General features: G+C 42.9%; 1 protein-coding gene across 3 annotated transcripts in view; it reads left to right on the forward strand.

Moving 5' to 3' along the window:
• Positions 1-10,897: 10,897 nt before the first annotated feature.
• zfpm2 (zinc finger protein, FOG family member 2) overlaps positions 10,898-11,088 on the forward strand; it is a 660,636-nt gene continuing 660,445 nt past the window's right edge. For all 3 annotated transcript variants that reach the window (XM_033018888.1, XM_033018889.1, XM_033018890.1), the window contains exon 1: positions 10,898-11,088. This exon is cut by the window's right edge and continues 94 nt beyond it. The gene's annotated coding sequence lies outside the window, so the exon portion shown is untranslated.

The raw sequence follows: 11,088 nt of genomic DNA on the forward strand, positions 1-11,088 counted from the left end.
TAACAATGGCCAGCTGTTCTGGTAGCATCAATGCGTTAAACAAATTACGCACAGAAAGGCATTCCCGTGCTCCCAATCCTGGGGAGCTTTGTAAGGTCAGAACTTCAAGGTATAGGGATGTTACTGACGGAACTGTCCCAGGTAAAGATGCCATTGCTACTGGTAGGGCATAGGGAGGTGGTCATCTCCCAAGATTATCTAACTCCTCATCTTCATTACCAAATAGGGTCGTCGTGCCAGACATGAAGTCTCCTCCAGAGGATTTACCAGTACTGGGTTTATTTTTTACTAACCATCACCTGTTTCTCATCTCCTGTTTGTTTTTTAATTATTTTCTCTTGTTCCTCTGCCCACTGGCATTCTAGTTGCAATACGTTCCATCCTTTCCGAGTTCTATCCTTGTTTCTTAACTCTATCCCCTTCTTACATACAGTATCCATTCAACTTCAACCTCTATACTCTCCTCATGCTTCGTCACTGCTTCTGCTTCCCATGTTTTAATTCCTTTCTTCCATTTCTTTCCTGTCTTCCTTTCCCATATAAATGTCTCTACATTCCATGTTCCCCCTACTGGCTAGGCTTCATCCCCTAACCGTTTGGTCAACTTGTAACTTAACATTCTAAATTTCTTATTATACTTAGGATTCAAATAACACATATGTTGGACTGTTATCCAGAGCATTCCCCATAGATAGATAGAAAGAAAGAGAAAGAGAAAACAGACTTCTTAATTCCGAATCGTTCCAAATATATCAACCAGGCCGACTCGCTACTCGAGACCCCAGTTTCTCAATTTGGCTGACTTTTTAACTCTTTAATATACGACCCAAGTGTCTCAACGAAGCCGACTCGCTAACCAAGACCCCCGTTTCTCAACCTGGCAGACGTCTTATCCCTTAAAATAAGCCCCAAGTGTCTCAACGAAGCAGACCCGCTATCCGTGACCCCCGTTTCTCAGCCTGGCAGACTCCTTAACTCTTAAAATAAGCCCCAAATGTCTCAACGAAGCAGACCCGCTATCCAAGACCCCCGTTTCTCAACCTGGCAGACTTCTTAACTCTTTAATATACAACGCCACTTATTTCTGAATCAGACAACTCTGCGGATGTCTCAATAAGCCAGACGCACACCTCAACCACCGTATCTCAACCCGACAAATCACGGATGTCTCAACGAGGCCGATGAGCCCTTAGTAGAGAGAGAGGTAAAAAAGAGAAAACAAAGAGAGATAGAAAGAGAAACCGCTCCAGTCCTTCTTAAAAATATACACAAGCCCTTCTTAAAAATACATGCACAATTCTTTCTTAAAAATACATGCACAATCCCTTCTCAAAAATACATACACAATTCTGTCTTAAAAATACATACACAATCCCTTCTTAAAAAAAACATATAAAGCCCAACTGGTCTTACCTTTGTCTGTTTCTAAGAACCTCGGCAGGGAACCAATTCAATGTCTGATGAAGGATCACAGATGTTCCCGGGAGTTTCTAGGGAGTCGGTCTTACAAGGGGGCCGATAGAGCTCAGTTATCTCCCTTCCAATCCCGGCAACCTCTGCAACCTCTTGCACAGTCAGCCGTTGATGTGGTCCCAGCGAGGCCTGCATAACTACGCCAATGAAAAAGCTACTTTTCCTAACCACTAAACCAGGTTCGCTTCTTAATAAACAGACACCACACAAACCGTTTGGTAGACCAGTTCACAACTTTACTTATTATCGGCCGATGGAAGGGAGGGAGAACTCCAGTCAAGTAACCATTACAGACACTTGACCGTCCTCCGTTCACCTCACTGAACAACAGAATTACATTGCCTTAAATAGGGTTTTTTTGTCCCCTTAGCACATTTCAGACATTAGTCATGGTCAGAGGTACAGGGAAAGGTTTCCACAGAATGCATCACATCAAAGGCCTTTTGTTTACATGTTCCAAGATAACATTGGCCATTTGGTTTACGACATTTTATCTTTCCACTTCCCTGTTCCTCTCTCGTCCTTCATAAACATTGGCTATTTGGATAAGGCCATTTTATCTTCACAGAGATCACCCTAGCTCTGTCATTTGGTCCTTCATAAACATAGGCCATTTGGTTTATGGCATCTTACTTCACAGATATGACTAGCTGTTTCTCTCTTCCTTTCTCGCCTCCTCCCCCATAACATTGGCCATTTGGTTTATGGCATCTTACTTCAAAGAGATCTCTCTAGCTTCTCCTCTCTGCTTGTCACTTGGGAGACAATGTTATAGGATTTATTATCTCACACACAGCAACCTGAGGCAAGCCTAATTTGAGACTAAATATAAGCTGCAAGCTAGCCCAGAAGCCAATTTAATATCTTCTTATATTTTAACTAAAATTCAGCTTCATCACATCCACCAAGAGGCAGTACTTAACCAGCATCAAAAAAGGGAGAAGTACTGCCAGGAAACATGGACAACATACGCAACAGCTACAGCCACCAACATACTGGAGTTCCTGGCCATCTACACCACGATGTAGGGATCAGCTACAGTGCCATCAACACAGCGCAGAGTGCTCTTTCTGCTTATCTCAAACCAGCGGCAGGACAACAGGCGATGGGATCCCATCCACTGGTGATAAAACTGATGAAGGGCATTTACAATATCAAGCCCTAAGCCCAGGTATACCCATATTTAGGATATCAGTGTGGTCCTGACATATCTCAGGGAATGGCCACCAGCCAGATCCCCCGGCCTCGAGCAAGTTACACTAAAGACGCTCATGTTGATGGCACTTGTATCCGCTCAGAGGGTCCAGTCACTACACCTATTGCGACTGGACAACATGATCACAGCCCCAGACCAGATCTGTCGTTATCCAGCGACTGGTCAAACAGAGCAGACCAGGAACATCTAATCCAGTCGTGGCTTACCCACCAGAACCACGGTTATGTGCCATGACCCACCTACTATCCTACATAGACACAACCAGAATATTCGAGGGAGATGAAAAGCCTTGTGGGTCAGTCACAAAAACCTTATGGTGGGGTACGAGCCAAACCATTGCGAGATGGCTCAAGCAGGTGCTAGAAACTGCTGGGATAAACACTAACATGTACAAATTTTATTCCACCAGGGCAGCATCCATGTCGACGGCTAAAGAATGGACATGCCTATAGACCACATCCTGGCTACAGCAGGATGGTGGGAAGGGAAAAGACCGTTCAGAAATTTTATAATAAGCCGTTGGCAAAACCTGGTTTATTTGCAGTAAAGATTTACGAACTGCAAATATTTAATTTAAGCCCAGGGGAGCAACTTAATTCTTTGTTGTTATTGTTTAAAAAATACCATTGTGTTTTTCTACAAATAGACTCATTGGTTCATTACGATAACACTTCCTCCCTCAAGAACTTCGGCAGTGAGTGAAATGAAACTGTTACACGGTTTGAAATCACAGAGCTTTGAAATCTTCACGTAGTCACTCACGTGACTCCGAAATAAAATAGTAAGATTAAACGAGAACTTACCAGTTTGACGTTTGATCTGTATTTTATGAGGAGTTACGATGAGGGATTACGTGCCCTCCGCTCCCACCCTCATTATATGGATCAAACTAATAAATTGATGTCTCCTTATCTTTACTATGTTTACTTCAAAATAACTGTGTCTATCTGTGATTCCACACCGCTGCTTGGAAGTATGCTGCGCCTGCGCACTGAGCGGGTTCTTCACGTAATCCCTCATCGTAACTCCTCATAAAATACAGATCAAACTTCAAACTGGTAAGTTCTCGTTTAATCTTACTATTATATCGCACAATGTGTGAAACATCAAATAAACAGATTAGTTCTCGATTTTATCCAAACACAATGTTTGAATAGTTATGTAAATCTGGATATAAATGGCTGCAGTCTTAATTTGCCGATCTGGACTAAAGTTTTCTTCAAGTTTTGTTTCCTCGCAACTGGCAGTTTTGGTGCATTTCTTCAGTCATAGACTCAGAGAGCACAGACACATGCCCTTTTGCCCAACTTGCCCCCCCTGAACTAGATGCCCCTTATACATTAGAACCACTTGCCCGCCCGTGCTTGGCTCATATCCCTCTAAACCTTTTCCTATCCATTTTCCTTTCCTAAATGTTGTTGCAGTCCATGCAGCAACTACTTTCTCTGGCAGCTCGTGCTACATACCCACCCCCTCTGTGCAAAAAAGATGCTTCTCAGGTTTCTATTAAATCTTTCTCCTCTCATCTTAAACCTATGTCCCCTGATTCATGATTCCCCAAGTCTGGGTTAAAGACTGTTAACTTTGCTATCTCTACAATCCTTTAAAAAGTCCCTCATGTTTCAACTCTGGCCTTTGAATGCTGTGACTTCACCGAGCTAACTGTACTAGAAATTGTTCCTTTATCTCTGTTGTCTCTCGGTAGCTCTTGTCAAGTTATGCTCCAAATTCATCTCTATTAATGGCCTCAACAATCCCCATGTTGGATTTAACATCCATGTTTGTCACGTTAGATTTCTCTCCAGCAGTTTGGAGTTTGCTTCATTGCAAAGAGAAGGAGTATGTTGTTGTATCCAGATAAGAATTAAAAACGTAGGTAGGATTAGGCTTGTTGCCGTGGAATTTGGTTCTGAAGCTCCTTGCTTCTTCTTTAAAACTCTCCTTGAAGGATCTCAGTTGGTTTCTACTAACAGTTCTGTGTTGGAATCTACTACATTACATTTCTGAGAACAAGATCCAGTTAGGAATAATGAGCAGAGCAAGAAAAGGAATACAGTCTTTTTTAAAGAATTCGAGAAGCAGGAGTCAAACTGATCAGTCTGAAGAAGGGTTTCGGCCCGAAACGTAGCCTATTTCCTTCGCTCCATAGATGCTGCTGCACCCGCTGAGTTTCTCCAGCACTTTTGTGTACCGTCAAACTGAGCAAGCAGATGTTCAAAGGATTACATGATATAAAGATAAGAGTGAAGAGTGTTTAATTGTCAAATGTACTGAAAATGGAACAATGAAATTCTTACTTGCAGCAGCATAACATGTCTATAAACATAATACTCATAGATAACATGATAAACAAAAAAAGTTAAGTCCTTAGTACAACCAAGTTCATAGTTTAGTTGGTGTTTGCAGTGTTCAATAGCCCAATAGTTGTTGGGAAGAAGCTGTTCTTGAACCTGAAAATCTCAGTTTTCAGACTCTATACCTTCTCCTGATGGCACGAGTGAAATGAAAGCATGGGCAGTGCGGTGTGGGTCCTTGATGATGCTGGCTGCCTTTATGAGGCAGCACTTCCTATAAATCCCTTCAATGGTGATGAGATCAGTGCTCGTAATGGACAGGGCAGTGTCCACCATTTTTTGTAAATCTTTCATTCCTGAGCTTTCAAGTTGCCCAGCCAGGCAGTCAATATGCTCTCTACCGTACACCTGTAGAAGTTCAAGAGAGTATTCATCAACATACCAAACCTCTATATTCTAAGGAAAGAAAAGCATTTAAATGCTTTCTTTATGATTGCGTCGATTTGCTAGGCCTAGGACAGATTTTCAGAGATATGCATGCCAGGAACTCGAAGTTTAGTTTAGTTTAGAGATACACAGTGGAAACAGGTCCTTTGGCCAACCGAGTTGGCACTGAGAAGCTACACCAGTTCTAGCCTCCAACCTAGGGACAATTTACAGAAGCCAAACCTGCACGACTTTGGAATGTGGGAGGAAGCTGGAGTGCCTGGAGAAAACCATTTGTTCACAGGAAGAAGGTACGAGCTCTCTATGGACAACAACCATAGTCAAGGTCGAACCCAGGTCCCTGGCTCTATAAGGCAGCAACTCTACCACTGCACCGCTGTGCTGACTCTCTCTACTGTCCACCAATCAATAATTGCAGATTCATGGATCCTTGGTCTTCTTCTTATAACATTGAGAACATTGTTCTGGCATCATTCCGTCAGACAATCGATCTCCCTCCTATACTCTGACTCATCCTTACCTGGAATTCGTCCATCAGCATTGGTGTTGTTGACAAGTTTACAGATGGATTTGGAACTGTATCCGGGTACACAATCATGGGTAGAGAGTGGATCAAGGGACTGAGCACACAATCTTAAGCTTCCCCTGTGCTGACAATTATTGAGAGAGAAGTATTTGTTGCCAATCCATGCCAATTGTGGCCTATTGATGAGGAAGTTAAGGATCCACTTGCATAGGCATGTGCAGGGACCCAGCTCCCTGAACTTGGTAATAAGTTTTGAGGGGATGGCGGTGTTGAATATTGAGTTGTAGTTGAACAAGAGCCTGATGTATGTGTTTTATTGTCCAGAGTACCAGTGTTAAGGGGAGAGGCAACAAATCACATTCCCATTGATCTATTGTGGCAGCAGGCGGAATGGGTCCTTGTTAAGATACGAGTTGATATGCGCCATAACCAACCTATCAAAGTACTTCATCACCACGATCGTTAGTGCCACTGGTGGGTAGTTATTTGGGGATGTCACCTTATTCTTCATGAGCACCGATATTATTGATATCCTTTTAGAGGAGGTGGAAACCTCAGACCACAGTAATAAGAAGTTGAAGATATCTGTAAAAACTCCAGCAAACTGTGTTTGGACCATGCAGGGTGTGAGATGGCAACCACATACACCATCCGATTCAGACGCTTTCCAAAGGTTTAGCCTCATGAAGGATCCTCTGACATTGGCCTCGGTGACTATGATTACAATATCATCTATGGGGGCTATGGGGGGTAGGGAGGCACAGCAGCGTTCGCCATGTCTAAGTGTGAGTAAAACACTGAGCTTGTGCAGGAGTGATGCCTCACTTCGCTTTAGCTGCCATTTTCACCTTATAAGAAGTGATGGCATGCAACGCCTGCCACAGCTACCGAACATATACCATACAAATTACTATGCTCTACTCTTGCTCCCATTTCTTACCTTGAATGATCATATAGAATGGCGGTGCTGGCTCGAAGGGCCGAATGGCCTACTCCTGCACCTATTGTCAATTGTCAATTGTCAATTGTCAATTGACAATCCTTATGTTTACTGGATTGCTTTATTAATACATACATTTGGTTCATGCATAATATTGTTGTAATTATTTTAGGGCACCACCGGCAAGGCTCTGATTTATTGGTCTTCTGTAATTGCCCCAAAAGAATAGGAGTGAATTCAGTGCCTGGCTTGTTGCCAGAAGCTCTGTCTGGTGTTTTTATTTCCTATTATAGCAATTGCAAAACAACAGGGTAATATACTTCAACTTCTACCACTTTATTCCAGGTTTGGAATCAGACTACCCATTGTTGAAGGAAGACACAACATGCTGCAGTAACTCAGCGTGTGAGGCAGCATCTCTGGAGAGAAGGAATGGGCAACGTTTCGGGTCGAGACCCTTCGTCAGAGTTGCTCCCATTTCTCACATCCTTATGTTTACTGGATTGTTTTTTTTACACATATATTTGTTGCCTAACCCATGTATCATCCTGGATCATCCTTCCAGAATGCCTCCTGCTTGCACATTTGCTTGCCTTGACTGCTTCATTTTCCACTGAATGGCCCTCAATTCATAAAAATGTATTGGGCTTCCTAGTTCATTTACCATGCATAGACTTTTTGGGTCAACTCATTCATTCAAAATCTACTTTACACTGAATACAGTTGAGGATACCCCAAATACTCAACCAATCTGTGTTCCTTATCTGCTGATCTTCTTCTTATCGAGTCCACACACAAGATTAGAAGTTGTTCAGCCAGAGCTGAACACACTCCTCGGCATCTGCACAATGGTGTCTGTCTTGCGCTTCTTGTGCTTCTTGTGCGTGGTGGTGGAAAGATTGGTTGAAACAGGGCCGCAACGTGAACGCTCTTTCCTTGGCCCCTATCTGCTGATGTGGGAAGAACACTGGAAAGAGAGACGAGGTGAACGAAAGTATTCAGATTTCAAGGCTAATGTTTTAGCCAGTGGATAGCACAATCCGACAATGCTAAAAATGAAAGGGAGATGTAAAATAGGAAAACTAAAAATAAAGACAAAGCATAAGATTGACAGTGCAAGATAGGTCAGGAGAGATTGGAGGAGAATGAATAAAACAAGAATAAGAAGTGGAAGAGAGAACAAACGTGCATAGATTTAGAAAACAGAAGGGGCAAGAACGACACAGATATGACAGACAAGAAACATAGAAACATAGAAAATAGGTGCAGGAGTAGGCCATTCGGCCCTTCGAGCCTGCACCGCCATTCAATATGATCATGGCTGATCATCCAACTCAGTATCCCGTAACTGCCTTCTCTCCATACCCCCTGATCCCTTTAGCCACAAGGGCCACATCTAACTTCCTCTTAAATATAGCCAATGAACTGGCCTCGACTACCTTCTGTGGCAGAAAATTCCAGAGATTCATCACTCTCTGTGTGAAAAATGTTTTCCTCATCTCGGTCCTAAAAGACTTCCCTCTTATCCTTAAACTGTGACCCCTTGTTCTGGACTTCCCCAACATCGGGAACAATCTTCCTGCATCTAGCCTGTCCAACCCCTTAAGAATTTTCTAAGTTTCTATAAGATCCCCCCTCAATCTTCTAAATTCTAGCGAGTACAAGCCGAGTCTATCCAGTCTTTCTTCATATGAGTCCTGACATCCCAGGAATCAGTCTGGTGAACCTTCTCTGTACTCCCTCTATGGCAAGAATGTCCTTCCTCAGATTAGGAGACCAAAACTGTACGCAATACTCCTGGTGTGGTCTCACCAGGACCCTGTACAACTGCAGTAGAACCTCCCTGCTCCTATACTCAAATCCTTTTGATATGAATAATTACTTTCTTACTGCATACTTCTTAATTTGGGGTAAAGAGAGTTGAGTAATTTTTTTGGAAGCTTTACCCAATTTTTTGAGTACAAAGTAACTGAACTAGAGTAACAAGGTATGTGTAAGTAGAGACTGCTGGCAAAAATAATTAAAAAACATGTTTTTCTCCAAAGCTGTAGGATTTTGCTTAACCTGAAATGCTATGTTTTGGCTGTGCTCACTACCTTCCAATCACCTCCTTTCAAAATAATATTCACAATCTCTTGAAATTTGCCTTCATATGGCTAACCCACAATTAGTGCAATTTTCCTAGAAAAAAACATGTAATCGTAAGGAGACACAAGGAACTGCAAATGCTGGTTAATGAAAAAAGACACAATATGCTGGAGGAACTCAGCATGTAAGGCAGCATCTCTGGAGGACATGGAATGGTGATGTTTCGGATCGGCACCCTTCTTCCTACTCTCAAGAAGGATATCGACCTGAAATATCAGCTATCCATGTTCTCCGGCGCTGCTGCCTGACTGGCTGATGTCTCTGAATCATGATTGCACAATGTGCATTTTTGATTTATTGAGAAATCCTGAGGCCATGCATCAGAAGCCTTTAATAAGATACAGGCACAGGCCACCTCACAAACTACCCATCCATCCAACCTGTTGACTACAATGTGTGGAAGAGTCTGCAATTCCCACATTGGCCTCATCAGTCACCTAAGAAATTTCAAAACCATAATGGAAGCAAGGCATCCCCAATTCCAAGGCACTTTAGATGTAAGATGTAAGATTGGGGGGATTAATAAAATGATTCAGATGTTTAAAAGCAATGAAAAAAAGATTGTACCAAGATTGTGCTGGACCTATAAAACAAAATCACAAACAATTTGTATTTGAGTAACTGGAGAACAATTTCAAAATTTGTGGATAATTCTAAATCGAGGGGCATTGTCAATACTGAGGAATACAAATATAAGGCAATATTTAAGAAATTTGCAAGAAGAGTTTATCATTCATGGATTAATTTGAATATAAATACACGAGGTTTCATCTTGCTAGATCTTCAGCTGCCAATCTGTGCCCAGAAAACTTCCTTAAGCATTGGGATAATGATGAAATTAATTTCTGTTTTGTTGATGTTGATAAAGATATTGGGACGGAACACTGAAGAAGGGTTTCGACCTGAAACGTTGCCTGTTTCCTTCGCTCCATAGATGCTGCCTCACCCGCTGAGTTTCTCCAGCATTTCTGTCTACACTGAATGATAACCCACTTATTATCATCAAAATAGATACCACAGGATTGTGTTTATAAGGTAGCATGTGTAGGGCCTTGGCTAAATCAATGATCATTTAAAATTTGACATCACCAGCAATCCAATAGTCCCTCAGTACACTGTCCCCAATCAGTAGATTTATTTTCACTATTGGCACTAGAATGGTTATTAGCCGAACAACCTTATAGAGCTAAGCGTTTAAGTTACTGACCCACGGTTGTCATTCAGCGATTTAGCTTCCAATTGTGCTATTTTATTTACATTTCAAAACTTAATGAGAAATCAGCTACCAGTGGGGAATGTAGAATTTGTTGGTCAATTTACTTTCCCCAGTTTACTTACTTCATATGCATTACACCATAAGGAAATATACTTCCACGTATTTGCAAGCTGTATGGGTCTTGTTGATCTCTGGTGCCACTTCCATAAATGTCCTGGCATTTCCAGTTCCCTTAAGTCCAGATTTCAAGATTATCTTCGTTTAAAAAGTTTTCCCTAACTGCATGAATGTCAGATTTATAGTAGTGCGTGTATCTTTGAATGCGCTTACTCTCGCAATCTTTCAATAAGACTGGTGTCCTGGACGGAGCGGCGGTGCCGGTCCCCTTTAAGACTTGCCAGACGGGAGGTAGGAATGAGCTCTCCTCTCGCTGGCCGGGCTTTCTCATTCTCGTGGTCAATGTCTCCGACATTGCTGCTGAGACCGAGGCTCAGCATCGCGCACATGGTCGTGGGGGAGTGAGACAAGGGAGAGGATTGAGAGGAGTCACAGCGAGCAGGGCGGCGGAGGAGACGGCTACTTGTGCCGCTGCGGCCGGGGGGGGGGGGGAGGGAAGCGGGAGGGGCAGGCAGGCAGTTTACGAGGAGTGTGAAGCGGCGCCGGCGGCAACGGGCTGAGCGCAAGCGCTCTGAGGGAATGAGCCTCCAGCAAGCAAGAGCAGAGTAAGTGAGGCAGAGCAAGGAGCGCATAAACCACGGCCACTTCACACACTCCACTCACCTCCTCTGTCCCCGTGTCAACATCTGTCCGAGCTGGCATTCCCATCGA

This window comes from Amblyraja radiata, chromosome 4, assembly GCF_010909765.2.
Source record: "Amblyraja radiata isolate CabotCenter1 chromosome 4, sAmbRad1.1.pri, whole genome shotgun sequence".
In the NCBI taxonomy this organism is placed as follows: Eukaryota; Metazoa; Chordata; class Chondrichthyes; order Rajiformes; family Rajidae; genus Amblyraja; species Amblyraja radiata.